The 22,252-nt window shown below is 32.5% G+C and overlaps 1 long non-coding RNA gene across 8 annotated transcripts in view; it reads right to left on the bottom strand.

The window, feature by feature from the left end:
* LOC139424883 (uncharacterized) overlaps nucleotides 1–22,252 on the bottom strand; it is a 180,160-nt gene that overhangs the window by 94,360 nt on the left and 63,548 nt on the right. For all 8 annotated transcript variants that reach the window (XR_015434258.1, XR_015434262.1, XR_015434263.1 and 5 more), the window contains 2 exons: nucleotides 17,599–17,650; nucleotides 8,036–8,087 (listed from right to left, as the gene is read on the bottom strand). This is a non-coding gene — a long non-coding RNA (uncharacterized LOC139424883). The remainder of the gene's footprint in view (nucleotides 1–8,035; nucleotides 8,088–17,598; nucleotides 17,651–22,252) is intronic.

The raw sequence follows: 22,252 nt of genomic DNA, 5'->3' as shown, positions 1-22,252 counted from the left end.
TGCAAATTTTCCAAAAGAGTTTTTAAACTCATTGGATTTACCAGGAATACCACCGCATAATATAGTACTCAAAGTTGGGTTATTTTGCTTCGTAATTTGAACCCACCACGGCTTAGCAACGACATGCGATTAGTCGTTAAAAAATTAATGAACAACGTTATCGAAGTCATTATTTTAAATGACAAATTCCGGGGTGAAAGTATATTACTTCCAAGAATCCCTATTGTACCCACAGATGTGCCAGTTCAATTTAAACGCATTCAGTTCCCCATTAGATTGGCATTTGCAATGACAAGGCCAAGCAACGTCTGTTTGTGTCTTAGATTTGAGCACACCATGTTTTTCATACGTGGCATGCTCTCGAGTGGGCAAACCATTCAGTTTATTTGTGTTAGCTAAAGATGGAATGACAAAAAATGCTGTACTCCATTGCACTAAGAGATTAATATTGTTGACTAATATTTTCGGAATTCGTTGCATATATTATTTGTAAGAAAAAGTTAACATAAATTTAAAAAAATATTATTTGGTGTTTTGTTATTTTCACATTTCGTCATCGTTCACAGCGGTCCATCATGCCTCTTCCACTCATATACCACATACGCACACACTTACAATAAATAAGATATATTTTCATACTCTTGAAATAATTCCTATGGCAAAACAACGTTTGCCGGGTCAGTTAGTATAATATAAAAACACAACAATATGATTTTCAATACCTTAATTTTAAAAATATTTTACAGTATGGTATATCCCAAAACCTCCACCCACATTTCCCTCTCTCGACTGAAGTCGTAATCGGTAAAAAACTGCGACCACTAATGGGAAAATAGTGAATTATGTTATCCTAAAGTAGAAACGAACTCAGCTCGGGCTTCGCAAAATCGAAACGTTAATTTTTTTCCTGCCCGAAGTCTGGCATCACAAACTACGTGTAGTAACTGCTCGAATTGGATTCGGACAAGGGGTTAAGATAAGTAAATTTTTTTCAGGGCAAATATGAATTCCAAAATACCTCTTAAAAGCGAAAATAGAATAATTTATATCTTTCTTCTCAGCACTAGTCACTTTATATTTTAGCTAACCAATCACTTATGTTTTTTGGGGCGCTTTCTGAGTACAGCTTTATTTAAATAATGGACTTAAAAGTTCTAACACTGGATTAAATTAATCAAAACTCCGACACAAATCGGCTCAGATACGACCTATAATAACGAAAAATATATGAACAAAGTGCTTTATTATTATTATTATTTTTATAATTATAAAACTTCCGATATTATTCTGTAATAAAAAGATACGAATTCCACTTTTGTAAGCATTAAAATTACTAAGTATTAAAATTTCATTTATTAAATCAGAATATAAACTTTTTTTTCGTTAAATAAATTTACTTTTAAATAATTAGTGTAACAATGAATTAGTATAGTTATGTGGTGACTAGTGCACGCTAAATCTGTTGGGTGACAAAGTCCTTCATGGTCCGATAACAAATTATGCCTCTGAGGTACTGGATTGGAGATTGATCGTTTTTTGGTTCAGGTCAAAATTACGGATGAATGATTGAATGGAAGGATGTATGAATGGGTTCGCTCTATAAGTGGGTGTGATGTATGGGTGTGGCAGTTGTCGAATTCTTGGCAATAGATGACGAAACTGGAAAACAAGAATTATCACACCCCCAGTGCCTTAATGGCTACGACAATAACAAAAATAATAGCTATGTATAAAAACGAAATTGAAATGCCTGCTCTGTGATAAATAATCATAAATAATGGCTACATTATTAATAATACTATATGATAAATAATGGCTGCTATATGATTCTAATGCCACTTGCCAATATCAGCAAGCCTGCTTAGTGTAACTAAGCTTATGTATGGAAGAAGTGCTTCAGTGACGCCATCTCTGACCAAAAATGTGAATTCAATGACACACACGTCACAGCCTATTAACAGGGCGGACACATTCATATATCCACTTATTCATTCACAGATCGTAATTTTAACCTGAACCCGAGAACAATCAATCTCTAATTCAATACCCCAGATGTATGATTTGTTTTGCGAACATAGAAGACTTTGTGACCCGACAGAATTAATGTGCACCACTCATCATTTACTTCGACCGGCGGTGATAGAACTCACGACCTCTTGGACATGGAACCAAAGCATTATTTACCAGGCTATCCAGGCCCTACTTAAAATTCTAAATCTTATATATTTCTATTTCCTCTTAGGGACCAAACCTTTATGTGAAAAAAATTTCAAAAAAGTTCTTATAGATAGTATAGATGTTTCATATGTATAAACCAGTTTACAATGCAAAATGACATAAAATTGTAATTTTTGAATAAAATGTAATGAATGAATTGTAAGGTTTACATTTTTAGCATCGTTATAAAAAATGCAATTTAAAATGGCGAAATACAAAATTTAAGGAAATCAGTCGAATAGTTCCTGAGAATGTTTTTAAAAATGCGTATTGCTTGAAAAAGTCTTCTGTTTAAAAATTAAGGGAATCTGTCGAATGCTTACACTACATTTATTAGGATGTCTTAATTATATTTTATTTAAGAAATAAAATGGTGCGTATAGACACTATTCACCAAATCAATGAATAAACCATTTGCTAAAAGCTTGTTTTCTTATGAAAATTGTTTTTTTTTTTAATTTTTTATTCACTGACTTGCAACTTTAATCCATCATAATAATAAATCTAAAAAGTAATAATTATACATTTTCAAAAAATTTCATTTGTCTATAACCATTTTATGTTTAAAAAAACTTTAATAGTTTAAAAATTTCCCAACAGAAATTGTTCACTCCAATTGAATTACAATTAATTTTTGGGGTTCTTAAGAATCCCTGATAGTAGCAAAAAAATAAAATTAGTGAAAAATATACGTCATAGTGATATTAAAAAATATTTATTGCATATTGCACATTTTTGCACATAAATATAAAACTCATTTATCCGAAAATAATTACATGTAAAGAATAATTTTAATTATTTTTTTATTATATTGTTTAATAGCAGTTTAAAAATGTCTTAATTTCAAGGTATACTGATTTATACATAATTTTGAAGTATTTAATTTTAAATGGTTAAATACAAAATTTTAAAAATTTCAACGAAGCATTTTTAAAGATTGGATTTTGCAGAAACTATTCGACCGATTTTATTCCATTTTTTTTTCATTTGAAATTACTTTAAAATAAAGTTAATTTGTAAAATGATTTGTATACTTTAAAACTCAAAATTCATTAATTATTTTAAAATAAATTAATAAGAAAAATAACTTACGTATATATATATTTATAAAAGCGTAAAATAGATTTCTCCTATTAATTTTTAAGACAGAGTCACACAAAGAGACATAAGTATTTAAGAATCCAATTAAAATATTATTTTCTGAAGTTAATAGGTAATATTCTTTTAGAAATATACTCATTAAGAAAACTCCCGAAATTCCTATTAGTCTAAATGTTTTTGAACAAATCATTATTTCTAAATTTCCCTGCTTGAATGAATTTTGATTAAATTTCAGAATCCCTAGTTAAATAGTGGGAGCAATACAAAACACATTTTTTATATATAAATACATGGCTTTTTTATTACTAGATAAATCTGAGCCAAATCACACTATTCCTACTATGGTAAACCATTAATGTAAAATGCAGAAACATCCAAAGGAAGCTATTACATCCCCGAAATTTCCCTTAATCTAAACGTTTTGGAACAAAACAAGAGTTTTAAAAGTGAAAGTAGAAAAAATTTTGTCTTTCTTTTTCAGCGCTAGTCAATTTATTTTTTAGTTAACTAATCATTTATCATTTCTTGGGCGCTTTCTGAGAAATCTCCATCTAAATAAAGTTTTTTAAACTTCTAACACTGCATTAAATGAGTCAAAATTGTGTAAGAAATCAGCTCAGATGTGACTCATAATAACGTTAAAAATATGAACAAAGTGGTTTATTATTATAGTTTTTTTATAATCATAATACTTCCGATATTATTCTAAAAAAAAAAAGATTCTACTTTTTCTATGCATAAATATTACTAAGTATTAAAAAATTTATTTATTAATTCAGAATATATATTCAATTTTTTTTATTTTTAATTGATTAGTATAACAACGAATTTGTATAGTTATGTGATGACCAGTGCACGTTAAATATGTCGTATCACAAAGTCCTTCCAGTTCCTTTAACAAATTATGCCTCTAGGGTACTGGATTGGATATTGATCGTTCTATGGTTCAGGTCAAAATTTCTGTATGTGGATGAATGAATGGATGCATGAATAGGTCCGCTCTATAAACGGGTGTGGCAGAAGTCGAATTCGTGGCCACAGATGATGAAACTGGAAAACAAGAACAGTCGCTCCCCCACTGCCTTAATGGCTACGACAACAACAATATAGTTACGCAAAGTCCTCCACGAAGGAAAATTTCTCCCAATACTCGATCCAGGAGTTCCCTTGTCTTCTGGATTGGGTTCAAAATTACAAGGCTATGGAGTTGAACATTACTAGTCGGAAACCCATAAAATTGGGTCTGCTGTTCAACGACGGTTATAAATTAAAATAAAATATAGTTATGTAGGAACGAAATGAAATTGAAATCGCTGCTATATGTTAAATATATTTCTATTTATGAGGTGAAGAGGGTTTCCTTTATTAGTTTTAAAGTATGTCGATCTTTTGAAGTTAGTTTATTTTTAGTCTTAGTGTCACTTGAATTTAATTCAAGGTTGATTTTTAAATTCCATTAAATTAGCATTGTTTTAGAAGTTTTAGATTAACTGCTATCCTATGCGTTATTAAAATAAATCATGTTTTTGCTCGAAGTTGGTGTTTCTCCATTTATGGTGCAAATGCAGTTATTTAATTCATGTTATATATCATATAATAAATAGTAAATAAACTATTTTCTGTTAAATATTTCCAATAGTAATTAGAATTATCATTCAATAATTAAGTCTAAAACTAAGATTCCGTTATTCCTTATTAAATTGCCAATATCAATTAATTTAATGTAAGACATACGCGTGTTAGAATCGATTTAAGCTTAGTGCTGCTTAAATACAAAATTGGTTTCTTTTTACGTAAAAAACTGTGAATATTAAATGCTGCAGGGGATAGGTGGTTCAGGGGATAGAGCGTTCACCCTCAAATGAAGTGGCTGGTTGAATTCCGCACCCGGCTTGCACCGACAGCAGTGCTGACGTAAAAATATCCTTAGTGGTAGACGGATAATGGGTTCAAGGGATCTTGAAGGGCTTCCGTGGTTTTCCGCTCCATGTAACGCAAATGCGGGTTAGTTTCATCAAGAGGTCTTTCATCAAGAGGTCTTTCCAATACTAGATCAAGGAGTTCCCTTGTCTTCTGGATTGGGTTCAATATTACAAGGCTACGGAGTTGAATATTAGTAGTCGTAAACCCAAAATTGGGTCAACTTTACAATGACGGTTATAAGAATAAATTACTAATTTTGTAGAATATGTATAAAAAAATAACCATAAAGAAGTATTGCTTGTGGGTTTTTTTAAAAGCATTTTTTAAAATTTGTATTAAATTATTTGTTTCGATACTTTTACTTCATTCAATTTATTTTGGTATTAAAGTAAATTGGTATAACATTTTTGAAACGAGTGTGATATACTAATACCCAATTTTACGGTGCATTTCGAATATTGGTTGGTAAATGAAATATTTTCTATTAAAAGTCAATTTTTTTGTCAAATGTCAATTTATTTTAAGTTATTGGAATTGATTTACACTAAAGGTATAGTTGCTTAAATTCCATTTAAACAATATCAGTAACAATCATGTAAGCATAAAAAATTCTTCAACAGGAAAAAATCTTTACATAATTTTAGAAATTTTACAAAAGCAATTTCAATAATATATTCTTTGTGAATAATTTAGCAAATTTTAAAACAAAATTTGCAATTTTAACAATATTCAAATTTTAAAAAAGGAAAATTTAAAAATCATTCTTTATTTTAATTCCACAAGACGTAGTACTTTTTTTACGTCGCACTTTAAATTCTTTAAACTATCTATGATATAAACACAGATAAAAAATTGCTATTGTATTTTTATATTTATTTTTAAAAAAAACTTTGCGCGAATTTTATTTTGCAAAATACATTTTGCTAACATATTTTAGCTAATAATAGTAAAAAATTTAAAACTACAACATTCGTGTTTAGTTTATTGCCCTGAATAAACTCAATATTATACACAAGAAAATTCATATATGTATAAATGTATAAGTATTTATTTTTTGTAGTTTTTCAGGAAGAAGGGATAAAAAAAAAAGATAAGCAAAAATAAATAAAGTTTTAAGTATTATTTGCATCGCCAGTAAAAAAAACATGAAATTCTGTTGTAGTTGTTTCTAATGCTACTGGCTAATACCAACAGGCTTGCTTGGTGAAACTAAGCGAATTTTAGGCAGAGGTGTGTTTCTTGTGCTTCAGTGACGCCATTTATGGCCAAACATACAAATTCAATCACACACATACATCACACCCCAATTACAGGGTGGACGCATTTATTCATCCATAGGTCGTAATTTTGACCTGAACCAGAGAACGATCAATCTCCAATTCAGCACTTCCAGAGGTATGATTTGTTTTGGGAACATAGAAGACTTTGTGACCCGAACAGATTTAACGTGCATTAGTCACCATTACTTCTGCTTGCGGTGCTGGAACTCACGACCACTTGAACACTTGCCCAACGTCCTAACAACCAGTCTATCCTGGCCCTACTTAAAATTCTAAATCTTAAATATTTCCATTTCCTACTTACCATTTAGGATCAAACTTTGACGTGAAAGAATTTCAAAAAAGTTCTTATGTATGTATACGTATTAACCAGTTTACTTATAGCGCAAAATGACAAAACAAAATTGTAATTTTTGAATAAAAAATATTAATTCTCAAACCAAATATTCTTCTGTGTTTGCAATATATCACAAATGTAACACAGTTTTGTCAAAAACAGGCATAGAATAAGACACCTCTGTAAACAGCATCACTTTACCGTAAGACAAGTTTCGGTTTGGCATAATCCGCTTACGAATTAAGTGGATTCTGACGGCCTAATCTTGCCTCTTTTTGAGTCACGTGAAGTTATTTTCGATTTAAGCTAATTTTGAGTCATGATTTTAATAAATCCTGATTAATTTTGAACATGATCAGTTGATTTTTGAAAGTTTTCAGTTATAGACTAGTTAAAATAATCAACATTACTCGATTACCCTACGTATGCAGGTTGCTCGTTCTCAATATTACCTCTTTGCGCATTCCACTATATCTCAAGAACTTCCAACGAAAATAAAAAAGATTCTGCACAAAATAATAAAATTTGTTTATCCATAGATAATTCAATGCAAAAATTTTTAATAATTATTTTATTTAAAAATGGTTGAAGAAATTTTGAATTGTAAGGTATAGAATTTTTGCATCATTTTAAATAATGCAATTTCAAATGGTGAAATTGAAAATGTGGGGAAATCGGTCGAATAGTTCCTAAGAAATTGAGTTTTAAAAAAGTGGTATTTTTAAAAATGCTTAAGTCGTACTGCTTGAAAAAAAAGTCTTATATTTAAAAATTGATTTCTCAGAAACTATTGGGTCGATTTCGCTCAAATTTTATATTTCACTATTTAAAATTGCATTATTTAAAATGAAGATAAAAATATTTGGTAAAAGTTTTATTTTGCTTGAAATTATTTCTGGATAAATCTCATGTGAAGCTTCGTGTGAAAGATACGTAAGTTTGATAGATACGTTCAAGATACGATGAAATACGCAAAAAGTAAAATTAAGGGGGTCCAAATTCTGTCCAAACTACTGGAACCTTATTTCTCAGATTACGGCTCCCTCCAAAATTCATGTTTATAGTAGTTTTTCGTCCGTGTTGCAGTTTTGAAAAAGAAAAATTCAGCAAATGAAACAGAAACAGATATTAGAAAATTTAAATTTTTGGACAAAAGACGTAAAGATTATAATCTTACCTGTATTTTGTTGTACTACGTTATACAGGTCATTTAACATCATAGCTCTTTCCTATAAGAAAAATTGCTGCTTCATTAAAACCATAGTTAAAAAATAACAGCAGTCTAAAAAGTACAATTAAAAATTCAAGATATGCTACTACTCTCTATGGGGGTTGGAAAAAATTGGGTTCCGTCTGCAGACAAACTTCCTCATGTTTTTCAAATTCCAATACTTTGACCAAGATATTATAACGCGCATACTATGAATTTAATTTATAACTTTACAAGCTCAATGAATGACAATTTAATGGAAAAACCACATCGTTTTTCTGTTGCTTTTATAACCTTTTTATAGATAATATCCTTCCATCCGGGTTTTCACACTCAAAATATCATATTTAGGTAATCGCTTTTTTTTTATCAGTGTACCATGTACGTTTTTTATTATCAGTGTACGTGAAATCCATTACTGTTTGAAATTTATTTTGTCAGCTAGTTTTTTTCAGCCATGGTTAAGTTTTAATTCCGACATTTTGATGTCATGTTAGTACCAGTTGCCTCTTCTAACATCGCGTTACGTAAATCTATATCGTTTAAATAATTTTTAGACCATTTTACATGGTATTTAAAGCTCCAATATTTTCTACATATTACGACAATCAGGGACGTACTTAGGGTCTTAGCAGTCCAAAGCGAAACATTGAGGCATTTCAGCATGGCATAGGACTTATTTTTATTCCAATTATAATTTTTCATTTTTTAAAATTGTTAGATCACACACACAGGTCTGACTAAATGTAAAAATAATTTTTAATATTATTTAGTACTGCAACTAAAATTCTTAATATTACTAATAATAAAAAAGTTTATTATTTATTCACTGCAAACTAATTATTGAATAAATAAGTGTAATCAGTTATTTTTTTAAAAATCAAACTCAAAGCAATAATGAATGGCAAAGACAGAGAACCAACTTGTCGAATGAAAAGTAAATTAATTTAGACAATACAAACTCTTCTAATACAATTCTTTAAATACAAACTCTTCTTGGTAGAACAAGTCTTTATTCCTTATTTACAAGTGGATAACTACACATTTAATAAATTTTAAAATTACTTTTATTTGAATAAATATAGATAAAATTAAATGCGCATAAAATAATGAAATACTAGGAGGCTTCGCCCCCTGCTCGCTGGCGCTCGCCAACCCCCGGAACTGCTTTCGCAGATCATTTCGGATTGCTTCGCAATCCGATTCTCGCTTTGCTCGCGCACTGCATACGTTCTTAACGTCTAGCTTTAGTATACTTTTTTGAACACTGAAGTTCCGAAAACTTTAACTGTAGAAAATTCTAAACCTGTAAATTTCAATATTAATTTGAAATTGCAAACAGTTCACATTTTTTTCTTAATCACACTATTCTAAATTTCAGTTGTTGAGAAAAGTAACTTTTGTAAGCTTTGTTTTAAAGCTTTTCCCACCAGAGGGCTAAAACCATGTGTTGTAAAACAATATGAAATAGTACTGAACGCCGGATGTAAAGCATCGGCTTCGATGAAGATAATTCGGTGAGAATTCACCCGATTAGACATATGATATGCTCACTACGTGCTCTTGCGCGCCGAATCCAATCAATTAAAAATGAAAACTGTTGCCAGCGCGAGAAAAGAAATATCATCGGTTTTATTGATACATACGTACGTATTAGCGTTTTATATAATATAGATAGATATTTATTGCTGAAGAAATATATTTATTGCCGAAGAAATATATTTAGTGCTAATTAAACATCAAATTATTTTATACACTGCATTGAGTACTTTATGAAAATTACATATGATATGAATAATGAAAATTTATAATTTAAAAGTTACATTAGCTACTTTTAAGCTCAGAAGAAAATATTGTTTCTTAATTTATTTACATATTCCTTTGATGTACTCGCCACTCTCGCCAGTTTTAACCAGTTTCTCACTAATATTTTTCACTCCCGCAAGCTTGGCGAGAAAAAGTTTTATTTTATTTTATAACCATCGTTGAACAACCGACCCAATTTTGAAATTACGACAACTAATGTTCAACTCCGTAGCCCTCTAATTTCGAACCTAATCCAGAAGATAAGGGAGCTCCTGGAGAAATTTGTACTTTTCAACGGAACTAATCAACATTTACGTTACATGGAGAGGAAGACCACGTTCTACTGTTAGCCTGACGGCAAGGGGACTCTAACCCATGATCCATAAGCCCTGTGCAAGCCGGAATTCATATTGCCCAGCCGTGACTTGGATTCGAACTCGGTTCACCTTACTGGAGTGCGAACGTTCTATCCCCAGAGCCATAGCGGCACATTAATAAAGATTTTGAAGAAAAGATAACCCTGTGATAAACATCCTCAGTCTAAGGGAAGTCTTACCTTCGTCACATAACGGCGGCAAAATGTTTGTTAAAAATGTTTATTCCTTTGATAAAGTTATACTAATATTTTGAATAAATTGTTCTGAGAAAATTTATCCTTTTATATTCTCTCCAGTGGTGACCGCGTTCATCGCAGCACGCTGAAAGAAACCTTCTTGGAAAAATTATTAGATTATATTACTTGAATTTTTGCATTGTTTACTACGCGAGTGACGTTTCAAATTGGTTATTATGGTCATTCGTTTGGTTTAATTATGCAATTTGTTCCCCTTATAAATTAGGTTTTTCGTTATTAGTATAAATTTTAATATAAATTTAATTCTAAACTTAGAATACATGTCAAAATTACGTTAGTACATGAATTCAGTTTAATTTGCTTAAAATTAAAAATTGAGCAGAATCTTACTGAATCTCTATATGCACGTATACTTTTTAAACTACCACTAAACATGGAAGAATAATATCAAATTTTGGTTTGTTAAGTAATTTGAATTTATCAGGAATTACTAACGACCAAACGAACTATAGCAATATTATAGCAGATATTGACCCAGAAACTTAATCGACAGTTTCAGATATTTTGTTTCATCTTCCAGCAGCTAATAAATATAATACTCTTAAAGGAAGTCGTATTGCGCAATTTACAGACTCTGAAAATAAACGAATTCGCAAACTTCTTCCCGCATTGCAGTTAGGGGACGACAAATAAAAAACGGACAACACTGAATAATTTTTGATAATAATGTAACAATTGATTTTAATAATTATGTAATAATTGATCTTCACATTCTAGGACTTAATCTTGATCGTTCGAGGGGTGACCTCTAACATGCTAATTAAGAAGTGCAGACGATATTTTAAGTTACGAAATCGGACATAAATACGTACTTTCCTTGAATAAACAAACCTTTTTTCAGACTGATTCGGATTTCTGATCCCCGAAATATAGGAGGTCCATAGTTTGGTCATCAGAACACTCCAAAGTATGGACCAATTAATGCTAATTTTACTTGTTGCGGATTTCACTATATCTACGGAAACGAATTTCATTATTGTATTCAAAGAATATTTCAGTTAGCTTAAAAAGTTTTCGAGATATAGCGAAATACGCTAAAAGTAAAAGGACCATTAAGGGGTTCAAACTTTGGAGCGCTCTCCTGACCAAATTATTGGAACCATATGACAAAAATAGCGTCGATATTTAGGGGGTCAGAAATCTGAATCCGTCATTAACAAGGTATGTTTATTCATTGAAAGTACGTTTTTGTATCTGATTTCGTAACTAAAAATATCGTCTGCACTTACTGAATACCATTTTTGAGGTCACCTCATCGAACCATGAAGATTGAGTCCTAGAACGTGAAAATCCGATCATTAGATCAAAAGTTATTCAGGGTGGTCTTTTTTGCGTGCACTGTACATCTTTAAATGAACATTTTTTGAAAACCTGACGGCTACAAAGTTTGCCAACAAATCTTTCCGTTAGCTTAGCACCACTTGAAAATTTAGCTCAACTAGCTGATAAAATAGCCAAATTTAGAACGGATCCCTTACTAAACGTTTGTGTAATAAATAAATCCACGAGTTCAAATCCCGCACTCTCTGCAAATCCACGAAAAGATTTTTCAACATCGAAGCTGGTATATCAACACTTCGTATCGATGATAACGATACCAGGTAACACCAGGTATCGATGTAATTACACTTCGTCAGCAAATAACAGCACTTAGCCAGCAATTTGAAAGATTTTCTAGAGAGAGATTGCGCAATCGATCTCGAACAAGATATAATAATTTTCTTAGAGATAGATCCAGCTCTAGGGAAAAGAGGAAAAAAAAAACGTCTAAATTCATTTTTTATCATTCGAAATTTTGTCAAAAAGTTAGGAAATATTGTTCATCGTGTTCTTACAACAATAGCCAGGAGAGCAAAAAACGGCTGTCGCTGGGACGGCGACAAGTGATCTAAATGCCGAATGATGTTCGTGTCGCTTATTTGTATTTGATAAAAAGACGAATTAAAATTTTTTAGTGGATTCAGGTCTGGACGTGAGCTGCTCGCCCGTCTCGAAAATGATTAGAAATTTGTAACTTGATCCATTACAATTATTTAAAGCTAATAATTCAAAAATGTTGACCTGCGGAACTCAGTCATTGAACATTAATTCAGCATTAAGAAGATACAAAATTTTAATTGCTACGTGTCACCTATTCCAATTATTTTCAGAGCACTCGGGCTGTTGATTGACCTAAAATGATGTCACGTTTCTTTGTTTGGCATAACTACCGAAACTGATACTTTTCAAATAAAATTAATTTCAAGTGACACATATTTTTTATTTCATAGCCGTCGTTGAACAGCCGACCCAATTTTTTTGGTTGACGACTACTCATGTTCAACTCCGGAGCATTGTCATTTTGAACCCAATGCAGAAGACAAGGGAACTACTGGATCAAGTATTGGGAGAAATTTTGCCTTCGTGGAGGACTTTTTAATGGAACTAACCCGCATTTGCGTTACATGGAGAAGAAAACCACGAAAACCTGCCCTGCTTAGAATGATGGCGAGGGGAATCTATAATTCGTCTACCACTGAGGATATTTTACGTCAGCGCTATGGTCGATGCAAGCCGAGTACGGAATTCGAATCAACCAGTTGTTGCTGGGATCGAACCCGGGTCACCTCATTAGCAGGCGCTAATGATTGGCGCTTTCATACGCTATGGACTGACGGTAGGCCGAAATAGATTGTGGTTGAATGAATTGTGAAAACGTTGGATAGAACAAAGTGAAAAATACGTGGCGAAAATCGACACGTTAAAGAAAAAAAAATCTCATTTTCGAAAAGGGAAAATTAAGCACTTTTTAAAAACTCCCAATGAGAAATAACACCTTTAAAACTTTTAAAAAATGAAAATCGAAAATAAGCAAGCTTAAGCACTTTTTAAAAAGCACCTTGGCAGCACAAAATGTGTGTCCCAGCCGTTTTTCAAAATTAAACGAATGTTGTTTAATAGTGAACGTATCAAACTGTCTGTTTGGAGTGTCAGAAATTTCATTTTTTGGATAATTAATAACTAAGGATAGCAATAAACCACAACCTGATAAAGTAGACACTATCTTAAATTGCCCACAGTCAAAAATAATTAAGGAATTATGAAGATATTTCAGATTTCTAAATTTTTTGTTTTCTACTTCGTGCAGCTCATAACCAAATTTATTTAAATGATTTTTTGTAAGGCTCAAAGAGCGTAATGATAATCATATGATTGACTGGTCAGAACAGTCTAATTTCAAAATTGAAAAACCCTTTTAGCAAACTCTATGCTGCTTACACATTCTAACCTCGAAGCAAATTTAGAATTACGCGTGGTTGCCTCGGATTTTGCAACAGGAAACTAATTTCTTCAACTGTTAGCATTTTTTTCGCAATAATTTATACGAAACTGAAAAAAGCTATAGCGCTTACGACAGGGAGTTGTAATCAAACAATTCAGTTAAATACTCGAAATTTTGTTTTGTTCACAGAAAACAAACCACTCACCTATGCATTTAAGCAAAAGTTAGATAAATGTTCACCCCCAGCAAGCTCGTCAGTTAGATTTTTTTTTTATCTCGGTTTACAACAGATATAGGATACCCAAATGGTTCTGATAATATAACAGGAGATGCGTTATCAAAAATATCTTCTATAAACAATACCGAATCCTGTAGATTATAGCAAAATTGCAGAAGCTCAGGAAAATAATAAAGAATTAAATCGTTCAATCAATATTTCCCAAGATTTAGATTTTAAAAATGTAAATATGGCTGATACAAACACTTTTTTATATACTGCGACATTTCTACTAAATATTTTAGACCTTTTATTCCAAAACAATGGCGTACACAAATATTTGATACTATTCATTACTTATCACACCCCGGTACAAAAGCAATTAATAAATTGATTGGTAATGGATTTATTTAGCCTAACTTAAATAGAGATTGCAATATGCGGTCTAGATACTGCATGCCATGTCAAAAATCATAAGGCATACTATATCCCCTATCTTTTCTTTTCCAATAAAGTCCAACCGCTTTGACCTCTTTCATCTTTGATATCGTTGGCCCATTGCCACCATCTAAAGGCTTTTCATACTGCTTAATGATGATCGACAGACTTACTAGATGGGTGGTTCCGATTATAGAAGAGACTGTAGCTGAGGCTTTCTTAAAAACCTGTATTGCTCGCTTTGGTACTTCATTTACCTCTCACACTAGAGCTACACAATGAGCTATTGGCGACGGTCTCGAAAACTTCTCTGAGGGTGATCCGAAGACATGCCATCACAAATTTGATGGCTCTCCTGCTTTGGCAGCCCGACGACCAGCTCTCGAACTAGAGCACTTAACGGTTGAACAGTTTAACGAGGACCGATACAGCACAGCCTCGGTCCCTACGCAGGCAGGTCACCCACCCTACTTACTGATCGCAGCGAGTGATGCTTGAGTTCTACTGGGAAACGTATCTTTACGATCAGTCCACTGCGGGACTGCCCGGCTTAGGTCACCTTCAGTGATAACGATCAACCAGGGTCACCAGTTCGAGAGTAGACTCTTCAAAACTCTAGCACATCTCGTGGGCATCAAAAGAGTTGATCCTCACCTTACCATCCTCAAAGTAATGGAATGATAGAACAATGGCACCGACCCTCGACAGCTGCCCTCAAGGCCTACAATACAGACTGTGGGGAGAGTAGAAATCGACAATGCCAACCTATATTTATCAAAAGGTACCTCAAGATTGGATCGAGTTAGCAGGTCTTATATACTAATCAATTGATGTTTGATAATAAGGATAGTTAAGCCATACTACTCCGCTACTAGACTTTAATCAGGGATACAATTCGATGAATGAATACTACTAGGACTGTGTTAAGTTTACCGGATTTTGAGCATTTATGGTGAGAGTTGTATTAAGTTCATGGCAGTGTATGTGGTCTCTCCTGTGTTGCTATTAACAGTCTAGAGTTTGCAGGATCACGTTGTGTGTAAAAGAAACTGAGAACAGCGCGAGGAGGACGATGACTCAGACACAAATAGAAAGTCAACTTTTTAATGCATACCATACATCGAAGTAAGCTTGTTCATAGCACGTCAGCAGGTCACAAATATGGGGAAAGCAGAAATCGACTATGTCAACCTTCATCTATCAAAAGTACCTCAAGATTCAATCGAGTTAATATGTCTTACAGTGAATTGATGCTTAATAAACATAGTTACAGTTATGCCCACAGGACCATTGGTCAACCTTCTTACCGGCTATTCTCTTGGGCTTCTGAGCTGTATAAATGAAAGATCTACAGTCACCATCTTCAAAGCTCGTCTGCGGAACAACACTTTGCATCCCAGTTGAATTTTTTGATTCTACTCCATTTGTGGACTCGTCCAAAATCCAACTTGCTATTATTCACAGAAACATTTCTCTACCATCAGAACATCTCCAGCTTCCTGCCATTTTAAAAAGTGAGCGCATCCAGCCTTTAAAGTCACGTTTTCATCAGGAATGATAGGAATGCCTTTGCAGGTTCCTTTTGATGTTGAGTATTCGAGGTCAACAATCTCTACTTCGTTCACCAGGAGTTGGCACTTGACTCCACCTCCTCGGAGTTCATTTCAGAGCAGGAAATAAGAGGAGAAACGTCTCCGCGCTTGAAATTGAAACAATCCTTAATGCGCAAACAGGGAATTCTTTTTCAGTCACTTACTTCGCTTTATCATCTGCTATTATACCTTTCGTTACTCTAGCTAATTAAATATATTGCCGCAAAAGTCTCAAAAAGGACACATTATTCAAATTTATGAAATATTTAATGTTAGAAAAATGCACATAAAAATTGAGAAATAAATATTTTTGTCATACGATCGCCCAATAACAACCTTGTTTAGGATTGTTCACATCCTTCTCCCAAAAATAGCGAAATAGTAACGTCGGATACCACGTGATGAAGGCGGATCCATGTGCCAACTCCTGGTAGACGAACTGTGGATCGCGTGAAACCTGCCCTCCTTGAAACTAAATTGCTACCACTCTCTGGGATAACTAAGACTGTATAGTGTGAAATACCGTTTACTCCTGCAATTTAGGAAGACAAAAAAAAAAAAAAGATTTGGAAGAACTGTGCTTCTTCCAAAAAAGGTATAGCCAGTGAAACACTGCTGTGCTCTATTCTGACCAGTAGTTTTACTCCGGAAATGGACACAAATGAAATATATTTATTGCTAAATATCAAATAATAATAAATTATTAACTAACAAATTATTTTTCACACTACAACGAGTATTTTAAAATATGAAAATTATAGGTACGATTGAGAGACATGACGAAAACTTTTAGAACTGTAATGTATATACATTTTTCGTATCATTTTAAGTAATGCAATTTTAAATGGTGAAATAGAAAATCGGTCAAATAATTCCTAAGAAATTGAATTTTGAAACAGTCGCATTGTTTGAAAAAGTCTTATATTTAAAAATTGATTTGTCAGGAACTATTCGGTCAATTTCGCTCAGTTATTTTTATTCTTTAAAATGCTGCAAAAATAGTATACCTTTGAATTCAATTCTTTTTTTACTATTACTAAATAAAATAACAAATATTTACTAAAGGATTTACTTTGGTTGAAATATTATTTCTGGAAAAACGAAGGTTATAATCGTGTTTGCTTAAAACGTTCTTAAGTTATGATAAATACGCAAAAAGTAAAATTAACATTGAAAGTTACAAACTCAGGACCACTCTTCAACCCTGAGACCTTATTTCTCAGATTGCGGCTACCTCCTTTTCAAATCAGACGATATGCTTGTTCAAAGAAAGTACGTTTTTGTGTCTGATCTCGTAATTTAAAATGAATGAATTAATGTTTGAACAAATTGCATGTTTGAAATGACCTCCTCGAATCATTCAGATTAAGACCAAGAGCTTGAAGATCCAATCATTAGATCAAAAATTATTCAGAGTGGTCCATTTATTACTTTTTTGTACATTGTAAATCAGAATTAATAGCTGCAGTAGTTATCCATTTGTGCTGTAGTTTTGGAGAAAAAAATATTGAAAAATTTTAATTTTTGGTCAAAACACGTAAAGGTATCAAAATAAATAAAACATGAGAATTATATTCTTACCTATATTTTGTTCCACTACGTTATACTGCTCAATCGACATCATAACTCTTTCCTATAACAAAAATAAGTGCTATAGTAGAACCATACTTCAAAAAAAAGCAGTCTAAATCGTACACTAAAAAATGCATGGTATGTCACAATTCCATTTATAATTTAAAAACCGCATTCTTATCTGCTTTTAAGAACTTAACCAAAAAAATATTTTGTTTCTTAATTTATTATTTTATTCCTTTGCAGTGCTCGCCACTCTCATCAGTTTTAATCTGTAACTGTCACCAGTTTCTCTCATCAGTAGTTTTACTTCCGCCAGCTTGGCGAGTTAAGTTTTTTTTTAAAATTAATTTTATTTTATAATTGTCGTTGAACAGCCCACCCAATTTTATGGGTTTAAGGACAACTAATGTTTAACTCCGTAGCCATGTTATTTTGAATCCAATCCCGAAGTCAAGGAAACTCCTGGATCGAGTATTGGGAGAAATTTGCCTTCGGGGAGGACTTTCTGTTGGAACTAACCCGCATTTGCGTTACATGGAGAAGAAAACTACGAGAACCTCCCACGGTTAGACTGACGGTAAGGAGACTAACCCATTATCTGTCTACCACTGAGGATATTTCACGTCAGCACTGTGGTCGGTACAAGCCAGATGCGGAATTCGTATCGACTGGGATTCGAACCCGGTTCGCCGAATTGGAAGGCGAACGCTCTATCCCCTGAGTCATCGGTTTTGAGGGAAAGGCAACTCTATGATAAACATTCTCCGTCAGGTGAAGAACAAGCACCTATAGTTTGACTATAGAAAGAACTCCCCTCGCCACAGTCGTCTGCTACTTTGGAAACAAGAAACAGTGCACCTCCTTTCCTCCCTGGTTCCCTTTCTCTCATCGACCCGAGGCAAAACCTATCTTAAATAATGACCAAACACCCCTACTTGAAATAGTTAAACCTCGTAACCATAGTCACCGCCACCTCTTCAGACGAATGGCTAGGGGAGGTCCTTACATAGAAAAACAATACTTTTTACTAGTTAGCTTGGTCGCATAGCGACCTCATAATGTTTAAGTTTGTTAATAATGCTTATTCGTTTGTTAAAGTAATACTAATATTTTGAATAAGTTGTTTGAAGAGAATTTAACCTTTTATATTCTCTTCACCTTAATTCTATGAATGAAACATTTAATATCATCGAGATTTGATATCAATGGTTTATTACCACAGCCTTAAGGTAACCGAAGGCTGATTAACAAAAACTTTAGATGGTGAAACGATTTTCTACAATAGTATTGAATTTTGAGTAAAAATGATGACATATAATATAAATGTAATTAAATAAAAGTAGAATTATAAAATAAGATTTATTTTTATTATAGTTAAATATTTTTTAGCTTAAACTATTTAAGAACTACTGTGTTAACAAAAACTTTTTTACGTGAATTTAATCTAGCTATTTGTTTTTCTAAACTTTGTTAGCAAGATTGAAACTTGTATTTTTTGATCAAAAATTAGTTAACTTTGTTTTAGCAATTATAGATTTTGGTGGGTTGGATAACAGTTTTTTACAATAGGCTCAGGCTTGAAAGAAAAATTAACTTTTCGGGTTACTAACTTTTAAACATAATTTGCTTTTGACACAGGTTTTAGGAGGATAATTATTTCTATAATATGCTCTAATTTAAAAGCGAAATTTAAACTTAAAAGTTTTTTGGTTAGAAATTTGCCACGTTTGCTTTTTTCCATATTTTATTTTGGTGAATAAGGGAAACTTTAAGAATTTCCTTCATTGGGAAAAAGTTTGAAGGTGAAGTTCTGTGGTTCCTAAAACAAAAATTTGCCAAATTTTGATTTAAGACTATAAATTTGGTAATAGGCTAAAGAAAACTTTCGTAGGACTGACATTTTTAAGTTAAATTCTTGAAATGCGATATTTTAGTTAATATAACTTGTTTTAGGCACTACTTTTTTTGCCGAATAGGGTAACAAGTTTTTGTTGGGAGGGAATAACATTGTTTTTTTAATTTGATCGAAAGATTTGAAGCAGAATTAAATTTTCTAGTTTTTTGATAACTAAAACTTATTTAGATATAACTTTCCTCAGTCGTCCACACGACGAGGAAACCTCTTCCAACAACGGGATTAAAATTTGATGCAAAACTCAAACTGTTGCTTTTGGTTAAAATTCAGCCAAAAGTTTTTTTGGCCAACCCAAGTCAAAAAGTCTTGATCAAAACATTTTGACTGTTCATGTTGGTTTCAGAGAGATTGATGATGGTTCAACAACATTTGATGGTCACCATCATCCAATATTTTCCAATATGCATTCATGGTATGTCTGCAAACCATTCCATGATAGAAAACGCTACTTTAATACAATGATGGCTACTTTAATACCATGATGGTCAAGAGAATTCTTATGAATCCAATGATGATTTAATGGGAATTCTTATTGGTTTTCAGGACAACAAAACAATGTTCTTGTTGGTCCATCAGTCCAAATTATTCCTGATGATGGTTGCTCATAATTGTTCCAACATTTGATTTCCAAGGAACTATGATGAGCAAACCTTCAAAACAAGTTGCTGTTCTTACGGTGAACCATCATTCATCGGTCCGAATTCCTACATTGGGATGATGGTAACTTGTGATGGTAACCATCAAAAAATATAGTGGTTCATGATAGAATTATTAATGGTTACCATCAAAATTATGTTGGTCCATCAATGGAAAGCCATCAAATATGGTAATCTTTGTGGCTATAAAGTTTTGTTTGGTTAGACTGGGGTATTATTTTCTCGTAATGAGCTAATACTCGGAGGTAAAATTTAGTATCTTAAATAATGACCCAACACCCCTACTTGAAATAGTTAAACCTCGTAACCATAGTCACCGCCAATTTCACAATTGGGTATAATATGAAAAAAACACAACTACTTCGATTTAGTAGGAACAACATATGACGCAATGCTAAACGAATGGAATTTAGTTGTTGTTTATTTAGTTATTGTTATTAGTAGTTGTTGTTATTTGTTTCAGTTGTTGTTGTTTATTTAGTTGTATTTAGTTTCAATAACTTTTCTTTATAATGCAATAAAACCTGGCGAGCAGCTATTTAAACGATCGAACACTTCGTTTGTTTATTTGTGGCTTGAAGTTAGGCTCGCAGAAAATGCCGTTCATGGGTTAAATTTAGTAGGAACAACACAACCTGTGACGTAGGCTATATTATACCCAATTAAGCCCTAATTTGTTTAGGACAAATCTTGTTTCGGATCGTGAACTAACGAAAACTTTTGCATGATTTACCATTTTCAATAAAGAGCCTAAACTAGGAGGAAAAATTTAACCTAGTGGGGTTTTGAACAATAAACAGCTCATGACCGTAGCCTCTTCTTGATGGGTTGTCTATCGAAACTTTTTGGCGTGATAGCCTTTGATCTCAATTTCCCGCAATGGGCAAACAGTCCTCAATAAAATTCGTAAATTTTATTAAAAAATTAGTTTGCCGCTGAGGGAATAGAGCGTTCGCTTTCCAATGAGGTGAACCGTGTTCGAATTCCGCATCCCGCATGCACCGACCTCAGTGCTGATGTAAAATATCCTCAGTGTTAGACGCGACATGGGTTAGAGTTCCCTTACCATCAGGCTAACCATGGGTGGTTTTCCTCTCCGTATAAAGCAAATGCGGGTTAGGTCTATTTAAAAGCCCTCCACCAAGACAAAATTTATCCCAATACTTGACCCATGCGTTCTCTTGTCTTCTGGATTGGGTTTAAAATAACAGGAGTTGAACATCGGTAGTTGTAATGGGTAGCCCAAAAAATTGGGTCGGCTGTTCAAAGACTGTTTAAAATAAAATTTAAAAAAAAGTTAGTTTGGCTAGCAAAGAAGTGTTTTGGCTAAAAAACACATGGATTTCAAAATAAAATTTTTTTGTTGCATATTTTATAATGAAAAGCTTGTGCTGTGCAAGCATAGACTTACTATATCCTCATATAACGCCAACTCGGAATTGTTAAATTTGATATATATTTTGCTTTAAAAATTTTCCATTTTTAATAATTAAACAGAAAATTCTCTCCTTTGTTATTCTAAGTTTGGTTAAAAATTAGTTTTGATTAATAATTTCCAAAATTGAACTTAAATTTGGGGGAAATTCAACTCTTTATTTTTTATTAATAAATTTTTTTTTGTTGTTGTCAAAAACTAGGAAATTTTTTTTTGCGATTCAGCAAACGAAATTTTTTTCTGTCATCACGGATTCCTACTATAAGCGAATGTTTGAATGCGAAATAAAAATTTTTTGTCTTCAAGTTCAAAAATTAGCATAAGATTGTTTTTTCCAATATACTTTTTTATACGTGGGATAGGAAGCAAAATAATTTGGTGGGAAAATGTAGGCCTATTATCTCCTGCAATGAACTAATTTTTGAAGAGCAAACTTAATTTCTTGGATTCAAGGTCAGAAATAAGCTGTACTTGCTTTTGCCTTTAAACCGTTTAGCGTTTAGAAATGAGGCACTTAAATGAAAATAAAAATTGATGAGGACAAACTTTTATCTTATTACTGAGCTCTTAGTTGAACTCTAATAATTAAAATATAATAAAGTATCGAAATAATTTAAAAATTAGCGAAAAAAATGGGTTTGACAGAAACTTACT

The sequence above is a fragment of the Parasteatoda tepidariorum genome, chromosome 5 (assembly GCF_982258835.1).
Source record: "Parasteatoda tepidariorum strain Cologne lab strain chromosome 5, Ptep-v5.0, whole genome shotgun sequence".
Classification (NCBI taxonomy): domain Eukaryota; kingdom Metazoa; phylum Arthropoda; class Arachnida; order Araneae; family Theridiidae; genus Parasteatoda; species Parasteatoda tepidariorum.
Note: the sequence above shows the minus strand (reverse complement) of the source record. Positions and strands in the feature narration are given on the sequence as shown.